Here is a 20178-nt window from a genome sequence, read left to right on the forward strand (position 1 = left end):
AATGCACAAACAACTTCACACCCATAAAGTACACTCTCACACATAGAAAAAAAACACACACACACGGCCACCCCTCACGGTGGCTGCTGGCAGCAGAAAACGGTGGCAACCACCACCTCATGGTAGTAGCGGTGGGTTTTTCCGGCCAAAAACACGCATACTACACCACAATATCGAAAGCAAACAAAATGATTGAACATGTTCATATTCAGCCACCTCTCAGGTGGCTGTCGTCAACGGAGTAAACGGAAATAGTGGCCAAAAGGCCACCGGCGGCAGCCATGGCATCTCCAAAATCGTATTCACAGTAAATAACGAGGAATAGAGGAAAGGTGGGATGCGGTTGGACTTACCAAGTGTTTCCGGTTGTTCACAATGCCACACAAGGACGAACGCCGCCTAGTCCTCGGTCTTCGACGGTCCTTTTTCTACTGCCCACTACACCACCGACAACAAGGGTTGTTGTGGAGGCGCCGACGACAATGTAACAGGTGGTAGGGTGGCGGTGCGGCTCGCAACCTTCGACTTCGGAGGTTGTTACTAAGGCATCTAGGTTTGCGGTTTCCTCAAGAAAATGAGGGGGAAAGGTTACCGGGTTTAATCCTATTCCAAATTCAAACATATGAGCATTTTTACAAGTTTAGCCCCTCCTCACAAGATTTGTTTTCAATTTAAATCCAAAATTTACCATTTAGCCCCTATCACTCCAAAGTCCTTTCAATTTAAGTCGCAATAATTACCATGCAACCCCTGTCTTCAAAAATCCCATCAAATTAAACCCATAATTTACTAAACAACCCTCAACCATCAAAAGTCTTTACAAATTAATCCGGAAATTACATTTTAACCCCCAAACTCTCAATTATGACTTTTTAGCCCCCAAAACCAACACTTTGCTAAATTATTCTGCATTTAGGGCTACTATTTATTTATTAATTTTATCTATTTATTTATTTAATAAACGGAATGTTACAATTCTTCCCCACTTAAATTAGATTTTGTCCTCGAAATCATTCCTTACCATTTCTCACATGCCATACGACTTGAATGATATGTCCACAATCCCGAGCACAACCCCAACATTTCCAAGGCAGCGAGAACCATCCCTCGTAGGGTTCTAAAAGTCTAAGATGAATGAATTACTTGCAACATGATCTCATTACTCAATGTGAAATCTGAAGTCTCGAGATGTTCAGACTCGCTGACAGACCGCCCATACTGAATTATAATTGAACCCATTGCACTTATCTCCCAACTGGCTACTCAACTTCTGATAAATTGAGGTTCCCACTAGGAAACTAAATTTCAGACCAAAATCATTGCAGCATTTATACTTGACAGTGGGCTCAGATAATCCTTCAAATACGAGATTCATCCCTACAACAGTTAGACTCAGACGAGATCTGCGCAACTGGATCAAATCGACTATTCTGATATTATTTAATCCCACTGTGAGTGACTTATCACTTCCAAATCAATCAATTATTTCATCCATACATGAAAACCTAAAACAATAATACTGCCCGAGACACCGAAACTGTCTAAAACACTAAACTGCCTGAAATAGTATGCTGCCCCTTGGCTACTCTCCAAAATCCACTGAGACCTCCCTGGTCTCAATACATCTGCTATACAACTGAATTACCGAGTTTCTACCAGGTTACTGAACCAAAGGCACCCATACAGTCGTCCCTCGCGAGTTCCAAACGAAATCCTCATCTGTCAATAGTTTCCATTAGTTATCTTACCACTATTTCTCTAATAACCTCCTGATCCAACCGATCGGATCCATGTGTCGAATCCTGACACCACCAAATCAAGGCTAAAAGTTATTGCTACATGAGCAATGGTATCCTTATATCACAAACGACCTTAAGCAGTCCATTGCTTCCTTGATCTCGTAACTATAGTGTCGTTCCTACGGTCTTATTACTGGCTCAAACTAGGTCTAATTAATCTGGGAAATCCATAGACTAATCTATGGATTTTCCACGCCCTCACTGTTGCACCCGCACTGGTCGGTACTACTGTTCCCTCCGCGTTCTAACAACAAGCTCATGCTATCTATCAACCTAGTGAATGTTATAGCTACACCCATAGACTTACAACATTCTAGCACTATCTGCCAACCTCGTGAATGCTACGGCTACACCCGCAGACTTACAACACTCGAGCACTATCTGCCAACCTTGGTCCTTCCACTAACCCAAGTATACCATCCTGGGTCAAACACGCACTTGACCTAACACTCATCTTAACTTTAGTCCTAACTAAACCTCTAACCTGGTCCCTAAAACCTACTATCCGATGCCAAGGAAAAGTGTGAACCAAATTTTGGAACGTTTTTGAACTCCCAACTCACCCAATCCTCAAACAAGACGGCCACTCGACCGCCTCCTTCCTTAAAGGGGATGCGAGTTTCACACCTATTTCTTCTCCTGAATACCTAATCGATTCTCCCCCACTTAGATTCGACTAAATCTCCATGACATAGGAGAAATAGAAGGATTTATGATCCTTCCTACCTTCCAATTACCGATCTGTTGACAACCAACGCTTACCAAAGCTAGCGACCAATTACTAGGCTAACTTAAAAGAGCATACAACCCCTGAAGACTAGATGAAAGCTTTCTGAACTCCAGCAATACTGATAACTCCAGATGCCTTGAAATGATACCATACTTAGGTCTTGAGCTCCAAATAACTTACACTCCTACCAACACCTCGGCAATAGACCACTTCCCTTGCGACCCCGACCCCATGAGTTAATGTGAGCACAATTGTTGAACCCTCCGAAACCTGACGTGGGTGGATAACCACCCTGTTAAACCCTAACCGCATACCTTCCACATAATGTTCCTGAACCTATGTTGATTACGCGCCGAGGTAATCCGAAACACCCCGAACCAAAAAAGGAAGCGACCTTACACTAACCACTAACAATTCACGGTATGCAATTGGCATATGACATATATTGAAAATATAAGTCAAACGCAAGCAGAGAATAAATCGATTATATGCTTACTCAAATTGATGCAATACTCTAACAACCATAAACACAAATATCAATAGCCTGGAAAAATGGCAAAAGATGCGTACCTACAAAACTCAACTCCTCTTTGCTGGGGCTCTTGCCCTACCACCTCGTCCATCGGTGATCCTCAAATAAGTCGGAGCAGGCGCGCTCACTGCTCCTCCCCTCAATGTCGGGCAGTCGGCCTTCTTGTGGCCCTACTAATTGCAATGAAAGAAGATCAGGTCTGATCCTTGGGTGGTAGTAGCAGTACAATCCCTACTATAATGACCGATCTGGCCGCACTTGAAGCAGCCTAATCCCCCAGAACACCAAACTCCCTTGTGCACTTTTCCGCACGTGCCGCAATGCCTCCGGCCCTGCTGGCCTCTTACCCACTAATCAAAAGTCTTGGGTCTCTTCCCAGGACCCTCTACAATACGCTACTGGCACGTCCCTCTCTTCCCAATGTGCTCCCAATCTATCTCGCGTCCTCGGACTTTGGAAGTCGTATCCTTCAGGGTCTGAGACCCTATCATCCTCACTAGCTCAATTAACAACGGTTGAACTGCAACAGTTGGAACATCCTCTATCCCAAACCGGGTCACAAACTCCTCCTAAAACATAGTCTCCAATTCAGAAAGTGTAATAGATCGTGCAATCAATTCCCAATAGCTCCTTGCTACCCGATGCAGGAGATCTAAGGCGAACCGAACCTTGGCTTCTATAGGGTTGGGACTAGTGTAGAAAACACCTTCCATCTCCTCAATCCAATGCGAACTCAAAATATTGGCAGACCTCCCCTTGACTGGCTTACCACCTGTGCTGTGACCTAACCCTGAACTAGAACTGCCTCCCTGAGTGGTCATCTCCAAACAGAAAAACCACAAACCACTGATCAAAACATAGTCAAGGATTCTCCTCCCCGAAGTTTCTCAGATTTTCCAAGACTCTCACCGATTCGAGTATGGATCATGTGCTTTCAGTAGTACGGGCTCAATACTACCTACCACACCTATCCATACTTTCCTCAGCAATCCTCCCAAATCCTCTAAGTCACTTCTTCAACCACTATGCAGTACTCACTGAACCATACTACTAACCCACTACAGCATATCCTAGGCTTTCCTAGGTTCCCAAACCTACCCAGTCCCCAGCTGCTGAATGATTCCAAATAATGTCAACTAGCTACCTCATGAGTATTGCCACATGCAACAAATATCATATAATCCTTCGAGTAAAAGACTCATCCTTAGAATGGTTAGACTCAAACAAGAGTTGCACAATAGGGTCAAGTCGATCACTCTGAGATTATCCGACCTGCTCCCCATGTAACTTATCATATTCACTTAGTAGCTAACTCATATTACTAAGAGTCTCACAAAGCACAAAACAAGCAACATTCAAACAATGGAAAATCTAACCAACATACTCCAATCAAACTATCCTCTAATCAGGAATCTGTACTAGCATGCAATTTAAGGCTCCTATAACTAGGCATAACCTAAATAGGCCATCCTACCACTGGCTGATCACTTCCATCATGCAAATCTACAAGCTCATATAAGCATACAAAGGCATCTTTCCTAGATCCTTAGCTCTAATCTAGCATGCAAACCACATAATCATATCAAACCACATAACAACATGTATTGGTACTTTGCGAACCACTTACTTGAGCTCGGTCGATTGCACATATCACACTCCTTATTCTTTATTAAAACCCTTGATTTTAATTTTAGAAAAAAAAATTATTTTTCTTATAAAAATCTTTTAAACCCTAGGTTTAAGTCCAGACACACCCGAGAGTGTGTCCGAATCCCTCAAACCAGGGCTCTGATACCAACTTGTAGCATCCTAAAATTTATAAACAAAATTTTTGGTCTTAAATTTTGGGATGTTATAAGTTAAGGGATTTAAATATGGAAGAAAACCTAGAATTCGTGGGTTTGGGTTGCAGTCACTCTCACGGCGTGGCCACTCTCTTGTCACGTCGTGACAGGCCTTCCCGCATATGTGCCACCCATTTAACTCGTCTCGTCGTGACCTCTGTATGGTCACATCGTGCCACCCGGTTTTCCCCAAAAACCATGCCTTTGACTCCTTAATGTCGTAAACTGATCCATTCTGGAAAATGGGTGTTACATGTGGCTATGATGTATTGATGATCATCATACCATGTTTTACAGACATACCATTCATGACTGGTATCAATAAAGACCATATCTTTTTAGTAATTAAATGTTCGTTACGTAATGACGCATTGAACCATTTACAACAAAAAAGTTCAAGTAAGTAACCATATAAATACTGCAACTCTATGATCTCCTCTCGTTAACCATAGAATGGTGTACCGTCTGCTCCTAATGTAAGAATGCCACTATTTTGAGTAGAAGTAGTCGTAGATCACGGCTATGCACGACAAATCGAACACCATTTACTATGTAGGCAGTGTAAGAATATGCATTCAAAGGGCCAAATACCAATGCCTTTAATTTGTTAGTACAGTCTGAAGGAATTTCTTTTTGGAGACGATAAATCCGTAAGGAAATATAAGATTGTACATTTAAGTAATACTATAAATTAATTTTACATTATAAATAGATTATGTAATTACATTTCTTTCGGACCATGAAGGAAATTTTATTTTTAAATCATTTTCAGGCAATTCTAATTTGAATTCCCTGGATGTGGGACAAAACAATTAGAATAGTTAAAATATATTATAACACTATCAAAAATGTAGTTAATAGATCATAAAACTTACACTTTGTATCCTTTCATCTCATCCTCATTGCAATTGTTTAATATAAACCAATGGAATGATTTTTTGGCCTCGTTACAAAGTTTGACAATTTTCTTAGTCGAGATTGCTTGACATTGTAATGAGAATACATAAAATTGCCATTTTGGAAGGCCATGGTGCCAATGTCTATCAGCAAGTTTGAAGTTGGTTTGCATACCCTCAAGATACATAGAGTAGAATGTAAAGCTTCGTATGCAACATAACCCTCTACTATTGAACCTTCGGGCCTGACTTTGTTTTTGACATAACTTTTAAGCTTTTTCATGTATCTTTCAAAAGCATACATCCATCTCATATGTACACGCCCTCCAAGAATGGCTTCATCAAGTAAATGAATAAGAAGATGAATCATTATATCAAAAAATGTTGGAGGAAATATCAATTGAAGATTACATAAAATCCTCACCACTTCTGTTTTGGCATTTTTCATGTCGTTAACATCCAATGACCATACATAATTTTTTTTAAAGAATGTACACAATACAATGACTTTTATTGAAACATTTGTTGGGAGACCTGCTCGAACCCCTATAGGAAACAATCATGGCATGAGGATGTAATGATCATGAGACTTTAGCCAAACCAAACTTGATTCACTCAAAAACCTTCTTCTTTAAGTTTAATCTAAAGCCATCAGTTAGTCACATTCTTCTAATGAATTGACAAAAGCGTTGTTGATCAATTGGTTTGAAAGAGTAATCAGCATGTGGTACCATCACTTTCTTCTTCTTTTTGTCTCCCTCCTTGTTGTTTTCTTCCTTTTTTTTTGACTTTCGGTTTTAGCCATTGATATGGCCAAATGCCCATTGTTTTCAAGTCATCACTTGCTTCTTTTTTGTCTTTTTCTTTCGTCATTCACCGGTGCAATATTGAACACACTCTCATCCACATTTTTCTCCACATGCATAACATCTATATTGCGTTTTAAGTCGAGGGAAGACTAATACTCAAGCTCTAAGAAGATACTCCATTTCGTCCAATTCAACTCTTTCTTTTTTTCTTTCCATCGTGCTTTCTATTTTCAACCCCATGATTAGGATGTTTTGCCACAATATGATAAGAGAGATGAGCTAGTTACTTTAATATAGTTGCATCATTGAATCGCCTTGGACGCGATCTTGTCTCAGCTTGACGATTAAACAATATACATTCCCTCTAGTTATGATTCGTATATAAGAATCGTTTGTGACCAACATAAGACATCTTGTTGGTCACATAAATAGAATATGTGTCTTCATTACAACTAGGGCATGCTAAATAACCTTGACCACTACATCCAGACAAACTGGCGTGTGTTGGGTAATCAATGATAGTACATAACAATGTCTCATGCATGTTGAATATAATGTGGGTTGCTACATATCTTATTCGGACTCCTTCGTCCTATAACATCTTCAACTCATCCACCAAAGGCCTCAAGTAAACATCAATGTCCTTTACATGTGATCTAGGGATAGGAATGTAACGTCGTATTTCGAATCATTTCCCATATCAGGGTGGTGATCAAGGATTGGGTATTAGCAAGCTTAGGACCCTTGAGGAATTGAGATCTGGACTCATTTGGAGGTGGAAGATGCAATTTAGATGATCCGGGTGTTCGGTTTGTGTTTTGGAGCCAAAGGGTATTTTGGTAATATGTCAGCATGGGATTTTATGGAAATTGGATGTTTGTTCAAGAAATTGTAAGGCAAGAATAATTTGATTAAGGTGTAGAGCTTCTTGTTTCCTTTTCATGGATATAAGGATCGTCAAAATCGAATTTGTAATGAGAAAGTTATGGCCTTCGGAGTATATTAGGGTTTCAGGAAATCCCTATTACGCGAGGAGTACCTAGGGTCTACGCAGGGCATACTGGTGCGAGGGTCGGTACGCAAGGTGTACATTGGTGTACAATTAGCATACTGCGAAGGGTGGATCGTGGATGCAAGACCTCGTACGCTGGGCTTACGAGTAGTACGTGGGCCATACGAGGAGTTAGAAGAAACCCTAATTTAGGGTTTGTACCCTATATAAACACATTAAGTCTTTAGGGTTGGCCTCTCTACCAGTCTCCAAGCCCCCAAAACCCTAGAAATCGTCCCTTAGCCTCCACGATTGTGTTTTTAAGCTCATTATGTGCATCTTTTTATGTTTTGGCTCATATTCAAGAAGAAGGAGTTTGGTGCAAGGTTGTGGATCAAGGAAGAGCTTATACATCCTGATTCTCTACTTTATTTCTAGCTTGTTTGAGGTAAAAATCTATGACCTTGCTCATTAGAAGCTTAGATCTAGTTTTTATGGGTTTTGGAAGCTTTTTGGCCCCATGAATGAGATATAGCGGTTGGACACCACTCCAAGAGATATGAGTTGCCACCCTTGGTGTTTCAGAGGTTCAAAGTCCACAAAGTTGGCACCTCTAAGGTTTAGAATCGCCCATGCATGAGATTATGTCCAATTTAAGTGTTATATCTTGAAGTAGATCTGTGGTTTGGACTTCTGGTTTTAAGCATTAAGTTAGTGACTTTATGGTTATAGACGTTTTTTAAGAAGTAGAACTGTGGTTTAGACTTCTGGTCATAAGCATTAAGTGCTTAAGGAAGGTTTTGGCTTAATGAGTGAGTATGTTGGGCGTACAAGACTGTATGCACGACGTACAACCCATTTAGCATGTACGCTTAGCGTACATCTAAGTACGCCCCGTGTACTCAACAGGATTGGACTTCGATGTTGGGCTTTAGTTTGGTCCATCTTTTGGGCTTAGTTGTCTTGGGCCCTATTGGGCCATCATGTTTTGGGCTGATAATTATTTTGAGAAGGCCTACAATAGGTTAAGGCCTAATTTGGAAAATTGGGCCTTGGCTGGCTAATTTGGTATTTGAGCCTTTTGGATGATTACGTTTGGGCTTAATTATTGGTCCAAACTAGGTAAGGGGTAAATTAGACATTTACCCTAGTAATGATCTGATGGTTTGGATGGGAATCCAATTATTAATTGAATGTTAATTGATATTGATAGTTCGGGGATCTATCAGCCAACAACCAGGGATTATCTGTGTGATTTGGTAGTGCGAGGTGAGTTTCTTCACTAGGTTTAGCGGGTTGAAGGCACCAATGCTGGCCCATGGTTTATATGTTAGGATGTTAGATGTCAGCGTTACTCTTGCATGTGTTGTATGATGGTATGCTTATCGGGTAAGGTCTGATGCCAGGCAGGGCGTGATGAGTATATTGTATGCTAGTTATCAGTATGTGTTCTTATGCTTACCGAGCGAGGCCCGATGCCAGGCGGGGCTCGATGACTGTATGGTATGTTATGGTCTTTGTGATTATTGCATGTGTTAGTAAGACTATATGTTTATATGATTATATGGTTATATGATATGTGTGTATCGGGTGGGATCCAATGTCAAGCGCAGCCTGGTGATTGACAGATCTGTAATCCGAGCGGGGCTCGATGTCGGGCGGGGCCCGAAGCCGATCAGGGCTCGATGTCGGGCGGGGCCCGAGGCCGAGTGGGACTCGATACCGGGTAAGGCCCGATGGAGGTAGGGGACCTAGTATGTGATTTATGTATATGTGGTATGTGGTATCTTCGGAAACTCACTAAGCTTTTCTCTTACGGTTTTCAGTTTATGTTTCAGGTACTTCGATTTTCAAATGGAAGAGCTTGAGATGATTGCAGAGTAAACACTACATGTTTATGAAATTTGTGATTTACTTTGATTTGATGATGTTTTGATAAATTTTTATTACCTTGATTTTTTGGAAATGATATGTATTAACGATATATTAATCTAGAAAAGAAAATTTTATGTTATTATTTTTGGGAGATTACAAGTTGGTATCAAAGCCTTGGTTCGAGGGATTCAGATACACTCTCGGGTGTGTCTGAACTCAAACTGGGGATTTGGTAAAGTTTTTCAAAAATGAAAGAAAAATGATTTTAAAAAAGAAAAATAAGTTTTCTAATACAAGAAAGGGTGTGGTGCATGCAATTGACTGAGCTCAAGTAAGTTTCTCCCAAAATACTCATACATGTTATCTGGTATGATATGATTTATGAATATGTTAATCTCGTGCTAGTTAGGACTAAGGATCTGCTTAGTTTTGCATGGTATAATGCTAGGAGAGATGCCTATGTATGCCTGTTGTTAGAACTTGTAGACTTGCATGCTGGTTCTGATTTATTAGTGGTAGATTGGCCCTATATGTGATACCTGGTAGCCTAGGAAGCATAGGATGCTAGATAGGGTGTAATTTGTATGTGTAAAGCAATCAGTATCAGGAGTGGGAGCTCCTATTATGAGTTGTATTATGTGGGATTGCATGCTCGTGATTATTCTATGGATTAGAATGTTACTGCACGAATGATGCTTGCTTTGTGCTTTGTGGAACTCATAAGTGATGTGAGTTAGCTATTAAGTGAATATGTCAAGTCACATGTGGCAAGGAATGGATAATCTCAGAGTAACAGATTTAAAACTATTGTGCAACTCTCGTTTGAGTCTAAATCTTATAGGGATGAGTCTGTTACTCAAAGGATTATCTAAGCTTTTTTGCATGTGATTGTGTTCATGAGGTAGCTAATTAACATTATGAGGAGTTCTTCAACAGCTTATAGTAGGGTGAGGTCGGGAACCTAGGAAATCCTAGGGATTGCTTGAGTGGGTTTTGTTGCATTGGGTAGCGAGTGTTTGGTGTATGGATTTGAGAAGGTGACTTAGAGGGTTCGGGAGGATTCTTGAGGAAAGTATGGATAGGTGTGGAAGGTAGTATTGGGCCCATACTACCGAAAGTACCTTTGAGATGAGGATTCTTGGATATGTACTGATCTTTTGCATGTGGTTTTTGGTATGTTGTTGAGCACCCATGAATGGGCTTCAGGTTCTTGTTCCGGCTCGGGTGTAGGTACTATGCCAATCGATGCGCGGATGTGGGAGTTCATCTCATCAAAGATTACTTCGAGTATTTTGGAATGGACCCCGGTGGTCTTTGGTTCAGTCAAGGAAGGGATTTTGGATCTCTTGGATTGTCATCTCGAGGCCTTTCAGACCGAGATTGTAGTAGGGCAGTTCGGGGCTCATCTGGAGCCTAAAGCTTATGGATCCCTAGAATCCTTTAGGAAGGAGGATCCTATTGTTAGTTCTTTTCATTTAGAATCAGAGGTGAGTTTGTCATCATGTCCTCGGGATGGTCGGGGTAACTCAGGAGGAGGAGGTCAGGATTCCTTCCGATGCTTTTGCGAGTATATTATCTTCTGCTTTCTTCTGGGTTATTATCAAAACTTTGTATTGCTTCAGAATTTTGCTTGGGTCTGGGTAAGAAATACCTCGTGTTGGTTCTATGCTATTGTCCTTGTTATCAAAGATTGTTATATGCCATTCTACATGCTGAGAGTCTTCAATGAACCATTAGTTGGTCATACCTTGTTGAGCGGGTTTTAGTGTGTACAGTTGTTATTCTAGTTCTTGATGGGATCAATTCAGGGGTATTGTTTGGAGGATCCTTGGTTAGGGTACAATTGTTTTATCTTTTGGTCTGGTGGGATCGGAAGTCGTCTATTCAAGAACGTTTAGGGTTCAAACACTAACGTTGCTAGGGGACGAGCGGTAGCAAGAGGATGGTGGTGGCAGTCGCATGAGTCGCTGTGTCTTTGGAAGTGTTACGGAATTTTATGTCAAGGATTGAAGATGGTTAGAATTCAGGGATTCCTTAAGGATTTGGTGGTATCATGGTAATCATTCGCAGTTATCAGGAGTTGGGCAATTATTGAGTTTGGCTAGTAATGGAACGCTAGTATTGGTAGGCTCATATCATAGTCGTGATGGGTTTTGAGCATTCTAACACTCCTATGGTGTACATGCAACCCTCGAAACCATGGATCTATGTTTTCTCTATTATACATGCAAATTTGATTTTCCAAGTTTCCCAACCAAAGTAACATTTATAGGGTACGTTTAATATAAAAACTTAGTAGAATAACATACCTTTTCCTTGTGGTTGATTGCTTGGAGTCTTGAGAGCCTAGCACCAATAATGTGGATGCCTCAAATGGAATCACAAATCACCAAATCAACTAGGAAAACTTGAAAGAAACTAGAGAAATCAGTCCACTCTTGTTCACTCACACACTAGTGCCATTTCATGTGCCAAAGACCTCTTTATATAGTATGGAGGATTAGGGTTGCATCCATGCAAACCCTAATACCCATGACCTTTCATTTCCATAGGATCCACGGGTTAAAACTACATGGACTATCCATGCAAGCTTAACCCATCCTAAATGAACATTGGCCCATTCTATATATATATATATATATATATATATATATATATATATATATATATATATATATATATATATATATATATATATATATATATATATATATATATAAGAGTCCATGTTTAATTAGTCTCTTTTGATCATTAAATTAATTCCAAATTAATTCTTGATCAATACTAATTAAATAATATGATTTCATATTAATATATTATAACTTATAATATAATAATAAATCATAAATATACTATCTCAAAAGATTATCCATACAAATTGTTTCGGTGAAGTGCAACCCAAATGGACCATGCTGGGTCGGGTCAAGTACATACCAAATATAGTTACGGACTTAGACACCTTATCCAACAGTCTCCCACTTGGATAAGTCTGATAATTATAGTTGCAAGTATGAATTCAGGAACCGACCAGCAATCGTAGCTCTTAAAACTCTGTTGAACTATGAAGTGCCATTTTGGATAAGTGATCATATAATCCTCTGTTCTAGATATCAGCCGGACAAATACATGGAACAATGTCATACTTATTGTCCAGCAGTTTGTTTCTCGATTTCCGATTTGTTTGACATAGAACTAAACTGAACACATCAATTTGGTTTTGATCGGGCCCGACACATAGGTCAAAACAAAATCATCGAGGGGCCCATATATCGATTTTAATCCTCCAAGGACTAAAAGGAACAGATAAACTTCGACTCATATGCTTGTACTAACTACTTGTTGAATCATATACAAAGGCATGTTTTATAACGTCAAGTTACTGATGCGTTTTCGTGCAATCAATGCACAACCAACTCATAGTCAACAACTCATATCTCTAGGTTTGAAGACTTATATGATATTAATGTCTCACGATCACTCGAGATAAATTCCATGAAGTGATACAAGTAAGCGTGGGTTTAATCCAATACTCAGAACATATGAGCACTCATGAATGTTGTAGCAACTTTTGCTATGTCTAACACCTTAGACATCTACAAAACCAATTCATGACAGTCTTGATTCATACCTACTTCCAAAGTATGACTGACTGTGGAGAGTTTGAATAAAGTAATTATTCTGGAAGTCAAAACATGCAAAGTTGAAACAGTAGTAAACGATTGACACAAGATAGCAACACCTTACTTATAAATAAACAACAACTTTTATTTAATCATCAAATATCAGTTACATTTTACAAGTTTCAAAAATAGCTATCTAATCTGTAAAGCTAATATCATCCTTCAGCCCGATGCGCCTCGCATGCTGCAAATGCCTAACCCTAGCCAGTCCCTTTGTGAGGGGATTTGTTGGGTTCTCTTCTGACGATACCCTCTTTGCCACGAGGCGTCCTTCTTCTATCTTGTGTCTTATGAAGTGATATTTTATGTCAATGTGTCTGAATCTGCCATGATCTCTCGGTTCCTTGGCTAAGGCAACTGCATTATTGCTGTCATAGAAAATCTCCATAGGCTCCTTTATAGCTGGTACAACTCCAAGGTCTCCGATGAAGTTCCTCAGCCATATCGCCTCCTTCGCCTCTTCACTCGCGGCTATGTACTCTGATTCACACGTCGAATCAGCTACCATCTCCTACTTGGAACTTTTCCAAGTAATAGCTCTCCATTCATGGTAAAGACCCAATCCGACTGAGAGCGGAAATTATCCCTATCAGTCTAAAAACTAGTGTCACTATACGCCACTACTCTCAAGTCATCACTCCCACCAAGGGTAAGGACCCAGTCCTTAGTCCTCCACATGTACTTGAGAATGTTCTTCACTGCAGTCCAGTGAGCCTTGCCAGGATTCCCTTGATATCTGCTGACCATGCTCAAAGCAAAGGCCACATCAGGGCGGGTACAAGTCATAGCATACATGATCGAGCCAACAGCGGAAGCATATGGTAATCGACTCATCTCAGCTATCTCAGCCTCTGTACTCGGACTCTAAGCCTTGCTTAGTTTGGCATTGCTTTGGATCGGTAAATCACCTTTCATGGAATTCTACATGTTGAACCTTTTCAACACCTTGTCCAAGTAAGTGCTCTGACTAAGTCCAATTAGTCTTTTTCTCTTTTCTCTCAATATCCTTATCCCTAGGATATAGGCAGCTTCTCCAAGGTCCTTCATAGCGAAACACTTCCCAAGCCAGGACTTAATCTCCTGAAAAGATGGGATGTCATTTCCTATGAGTAGTATGTCATCCACATACAGTACCAAAACGCTAACTATACTCCCACTAGCTCTGACATATACACAGGACTCATCTTCGCTTCTCAAAAAACCAAACTCTTTGACTTTCTCATTAAAACAAAGATTCCAGCTACGAGATGCTTGTTTTAATCCATAAATGGATTTATCAAGCTTGCACACTCTATCAAGGTACTCTGCATTGACAAAACCCTCTGGCTGATTCATGTAAACATCCTCAGCCAACTTTCCATTAAGGAAAGCAATTTTGACATCTATTTGCCATATTTCATAATCATGAAATGCAGCACTGGCTAGCATAACCCTAATAGACTTAATCTTTGCTATTGGTGAGAAGGTTTCATCATAGTCAATTCCCTAAGTTTGAGTGAAGACCTTCGCAACTAGTCGCGCCTTATAAGTGTGCACTTTCCCATCCATGTCGGTCTTTTTCTTGAAGATCCATTTGCACCCGCCTGTCTTACGACCCGGTACATTGTCAACCAAGTTCCAAACTTGATTGTCATACATGGACTGTATCTCGCTATCCATAGCCTCTTTCCATTTACCAGACTCAGGGCCTTCCATGGCTTCCCTATAGCTATTAGGTTCATCAAAATTTACCATTGTACTATCACTGATAAATGTATCACCTTCCACAGTAATATGGAAACCATAATAATGCTCAGTTGGATTCCTAACTCTAGTGGAATGCCTTAGAGGTACAGACTCGTTAGTTGGTTCAACAGGAGTTTCCTCCTCATGTTGATTGCTAGGGTTTGAGGTTCCTTCACCACTTGACTCTTGAAGCTCTTCAAGGTCAATTTGCCTCTCACTTTTTCCTTCGCTTATAAATTCTCTCTCGCAAAAGACCCCTCTCCTTGCCACAAAGACCACATTATCACTGGGTCTGTAGAAGAGGTAACCAAAGGATTTATGTGGGTAGCCGATGAAAATACATCGCTCACTTTGAGGTTCGAGCTTGTCGTGAGTCCCGCGCCTCTCAAAATCCTCACAACCCCAAATCTTGATATGGTCTAAATTGGGAACTTTCCCAATCCACATCTCGCGAGGTGTTTTGGAAACCTTCTTGGTAGGGACTAGATTAAGGATATGGGCGACAGTCTCTAAGGCATACCCCCAGAATGAGATTGGTAATGAAGCTCAACTAATCATGGAATGAACCATGTCCAACAAGTTCGATTGCACCTCTCAGCCACACCATTAAGCTATGTTGTCCTGGGAGGTTTCAATTGTGAAACAATTCCACATTCCTTAAGATATGCAAGGAACTTTGTACTAAGATACTCTCCACCTCGATCGGATCTAAGCATCTTAATGTTCCTGCCCAGCTGATTCTCCACTTCCTGTTTAAACTCTTTTAACTTTTCAAAGGTTTCTGACTTATGCTTGATTAAGTAGACATAAGCATATCTACTGTAATCATCAGTAAAAGTCACATAGAAGCGGTTAGCATCCCTTGTGGTTGTTCTGAAGGGTCCACACACATCTATGTGTATGAGGTCCAACAAACCTTCACCCCTAGCACAAGTACCAGTGAATAGTGACTTAGTTATTTTTCCAAGTAAAAAAGATTCGCAACTATCATCTAACCTTAAGTCAAATGACTCCAAGACTCCAGCCTTTTGGAGTTGGCCTATGCGCTTCTTGTTGACATGTCTAAGACGACAAAGCCACAAGGATGCCTTATCCAAAATAGTGGAAGAATCGATATACAACACATTATTTCCTAAGTTGTCTACAACAGACACGGTTTCATATACACCATCACAAGGTAATTCTTTAAAATAAAGAACATTATTATAAAAAGCATTAATACCACCACACTCATTATCAACTGAAAAAGTAAATCCTTGTTTGTACAAACTGTGAAAGGAAATAATATTTCTCGCCATTTCAGATGAGTAACAACACTTATTCAAATCTAACATTAACCCACTACTTAGCAACAAAGAATAAACTCCAATTTTGGTGACAGATGAAGCTTTCCTATTCCCCATGATCAAGTTTATCTTTCCGTGCTCCACATCCTCACTTCTTCTTAGGCCCTACAAATCAGAACATATATGAATACCAAAACCTATATCAAGGACCCAAGAATTAGTATGTGGTGAATTATTAGACAATATAGTGTAAATACCAGCATGGGTAAGTTTAACCTTGCCATCCTTCACATCTTTCAGGTACTTGGGGCAGTTTCGTTTCCAGTGCCCCTTATCATGACAATAGAAGCATTCAGCTTCCTTTGGGTTGGAAGAAGGAGTGACAGAACCACCTTTGGTTCCACTCAAAAAGGATCCATCAAGAGACTTTCGCTTGGTACCCTTCGAAGGGGTCTTCCTCTTTTTCCCTCTACTTTGCCTGATTTCCAGAACAAGGGCGGGGTGTTAGGAATAGGAGTAGCAACAACCGATTTACCTTTAAGACCACTTTTGGTGGTCTTCAAAAGTCCTTGAAGCTTGCTGAGTGTGACATCCTCCTTGTTCATATGATAGTTCATTCGGAACTGATCATAACATGGAGGTAGGGAGTGCATTATGATATCAATAGGAAACTCCTCAGGGAAGTTCACATTCAACTTCAGCAAATGGTCCACAAACCTTTGCATTTTCTGCATATGGCCCATGATGGGTTCACCATCCTTCATTCGGGTTGTTATCATGGAAGAGATGATTTCATACCTCTCTTGACGAGCACTCTGATGGTATCTGTCCATCAGGTCCATGTGCATCTCAAAAGGGTAAAATTCCTCATAGGACTTCTGGAGTTCAGCTGTCATTGTAGCAAATATGATACATGCCACCTTGGTGGCATCTCTCTCATGAGTCCTGAAATCAGTGATCTCTGTGGAGTAGTAATAGAATCATCAATTTCTTTCACTTCCTTGTCAAGGACATATTTCTTGTCCTCGTAACGTGTGACCATCCTGATGTTCCTGATCCAATCATTAAAGTTTGAACCATCAAAGATAACTCTCCCTTAAAGATTCATGAGAGAGAAGGAGCATGTTGGGTTTGAGCCAGATGTAGCATTGTTGGAAGACATCTGAAAAGAAGAAAGACAACTTTATATTAGATATAGAATCCTTAATAAGACACCCAAATGTAATATTAAGGCTAGGAACCAACACAATATTTTATAACATGGAAGAGGGATGTCGTAATCCAAGCAATAAAATATTTGAAGTTAGGCGAATGATGATTCACCAATTTCCACCATGAAAAACGAAATAGGTATTAGGTTTTAATTGGATCTAAACTCATAGATCTTTTGAGATTCATTGAACTTTTCAATGGCATGTTTAAATCTCGATTGTGCCCTCTCATGTTTATGACTGGGATGCCGAGGATCACAAACAAGGTGTGTATAACCATGCAAATTAACTTGGTACCCTTAATTTTTATCACCTAATCGATGTGCCTGTTAACCACACGTGCTCCACCGATCTATGATAAACATTAAGTTACCCTTTTCCACTCTTACTAGTCCATGTTAGTGTGTCGGTTAACCACACATGCTCCAACAACGACTTGGTAAGGTACAAAGTGTAATTTCATGGGTTAGCACCAATTTCAAATTTTCCTAAAGTAACTAAGATTGGGAATTTATATAAGGTTTAGTTACTTTATCATCATCATTATACTTTTAGTGAGAATTATAGTCATTGTCCTACCCATTCGGCTAACGACCCTCCACCAGTCAAGGAAGCGGTAGGTGAGAGTGGACACCCATTAAGCTGCCATTTTATAGGCAACAATCTGATACCCCCCTTATAGACCGGCTTCATGAATGAGGCCTACTAACGGTAAGACTGAGTTGATCTTATATATATATATATATATATATATATATATATATATATATATATATTATTAACTTATAATACTATAAAGTGTAAGGGTTGAATTTTAACTTTTAAAACTCTATGGTTTGCAATTAAAGTGTGTGTGAGACTTTACAAATTCCAAAACTTGAGGGTAGGTTTTGAAACTATTCAAGACTTTTCATTTCTATAACTTATGAGTTTTAATGGTTTTCAATAAAAGACTTTTGGAATTCCATAACTTGAGGACAAGTTATGGAGTCCAATAATTGGCATTTAGATCAAGAATTACACTAACAAACAATTTGCAAATAATTTCTATAATCTACTAAAACTCATAAGCATGAACATTCATATCAACAATTTCAAGAATCATATAAACATAATATAAAACTTGAAATTTTTTATAATAACCTTTGAAAATGGATTAGCATAATCATTACCACATCAAAAACAGGTTTTACAAGACCAAAACAGTTTAGGGTAATGATTCTAGTCCATTTCCAGCAACAAAACTTGAAAATCAGCACTCTGGGCCTCCTACTCATCGAGTGCAAGAAACTACTCGACGAGTAGGATGAGTTTTCACTTGGACTCGTCGAGTCCCCCCATGGACTCGGTGAGTCCACTGAATAGTGAGCAGATTTTCGACATTTTCAAGAAATTTGCATCAAGTATAATGAAAACAAGCCTAGGCTCTGATACCACTGATGGGTTTTGAGCATTTTAACACTCCTATGGTGTACATGCAACCCTAGAAACCTTGGATCTATGTTTTCTCTATTATACATGCAAATTTGATTTTCCAAGGTTCTCAACCTAACTAGCATGTTATGGGGTACTAGTAAAAACTTAGTAGAATAGCATACTTTTTCCTTGTGGTTGATTGCTTGGAGTCTTGAGAGCCTAACACCAATAATGTGGATGCCTCAAGTGGAATCACAAATCACCAAATCAACTTGGAAAACTTGAGAGAATAGTACGCACTAGAGAAATCGGTCCACTCTTGTTCACTCACACACTAGTGCCATTTAATGTGCCAAATACCTCTTTATATAGTATGGAGGATTAGGATTACATCCATGTAAACCCTAATACCCATGACCTTTCATTTCCATAGGATCCATGGGTTAAAACTCCATGGACTATCCATGCAAGCTTAGCCCATCCTAAATGAACATTGGCCCATTCTATATATATATATATATATATATATATATATATATATATATATATATATAAGATTCCATGTTTAATTAGTCTCTTTTGATCATTAAATTAATTCTAAATTAATTCTTGATCAATACTAATTAAATAATATGATTTCATATTAATATATTATAACTTATAATATATTAATAAATCATAAATATACTATCCTCAAAAGATTATCCATACAAATTGTTTCGAAGAAGTGCAACCCAAATGGACCATGCCTGGTCGGGTCAAGTACATACCAAATATAGTTACGGACTTAGACACCTTAGCCAACAAGTCGGCTCATGTTGTGCGAGGTTTGATGGGTTGGGAATCTATCGGATTTAGGAATGAGAGAGCTTCGTCAAATCCAAGTGGGGGAGGATCAATCAAAAAATTTCAGGAGTTAGATCACGTGTGAAACTAGGGTAAGTATTGCATCCCAGTCAGGAGGAGAGACGACCCAAGTGGTCGTTTGGATTAAAGCTGTGTAAGTTGGAAGCTCAGGAAACTTCCAACAGCTAGTTGGTGCCTTCTTAGTTATGCATAACATACTTGTGGTTGGATCCAGGTCGAGGGTTGTGTTAGAGTCTAGCTTCCTGTTCTTGTATGATGAAGGCTTTGGGGGTGGTAAGGCCATGGGTGGTAACCATGGTTGGTTAGAAGTGTTGTAAGACTGCGATGGAATCGTAGCATTCACTAGTTCGAGGAAGACTATCGTTGGAGGTGGTCATGAGCGTAAAGGGAGATCAGTTTGTGCCTTAGGCATGCTGGTTAAGATTGTCGATGAGTATTTCTCTGTTTTAGGTTGAGGACCATTGGGGTCTGAGGCGGATTGGGCCTATATAGCTCTAGATGGGTTGGACCCGTGGGC

This window comes from Lactuca sativa, chromosome 6 (assembly GCF_002870075.4).
Source record: "Lactuca sativa cultivar Salinas chromosome 6, Lsat_Salinas_v11, whole genome shotgun sequence".
NCBI classification, from domain to species: domain Eukaryota; kingdom Viridiplantae; phylum Streptophyta; class Magnoliopsida; order Asterales; family Asteraceae; genus Lactuca; species Lactuca sativa.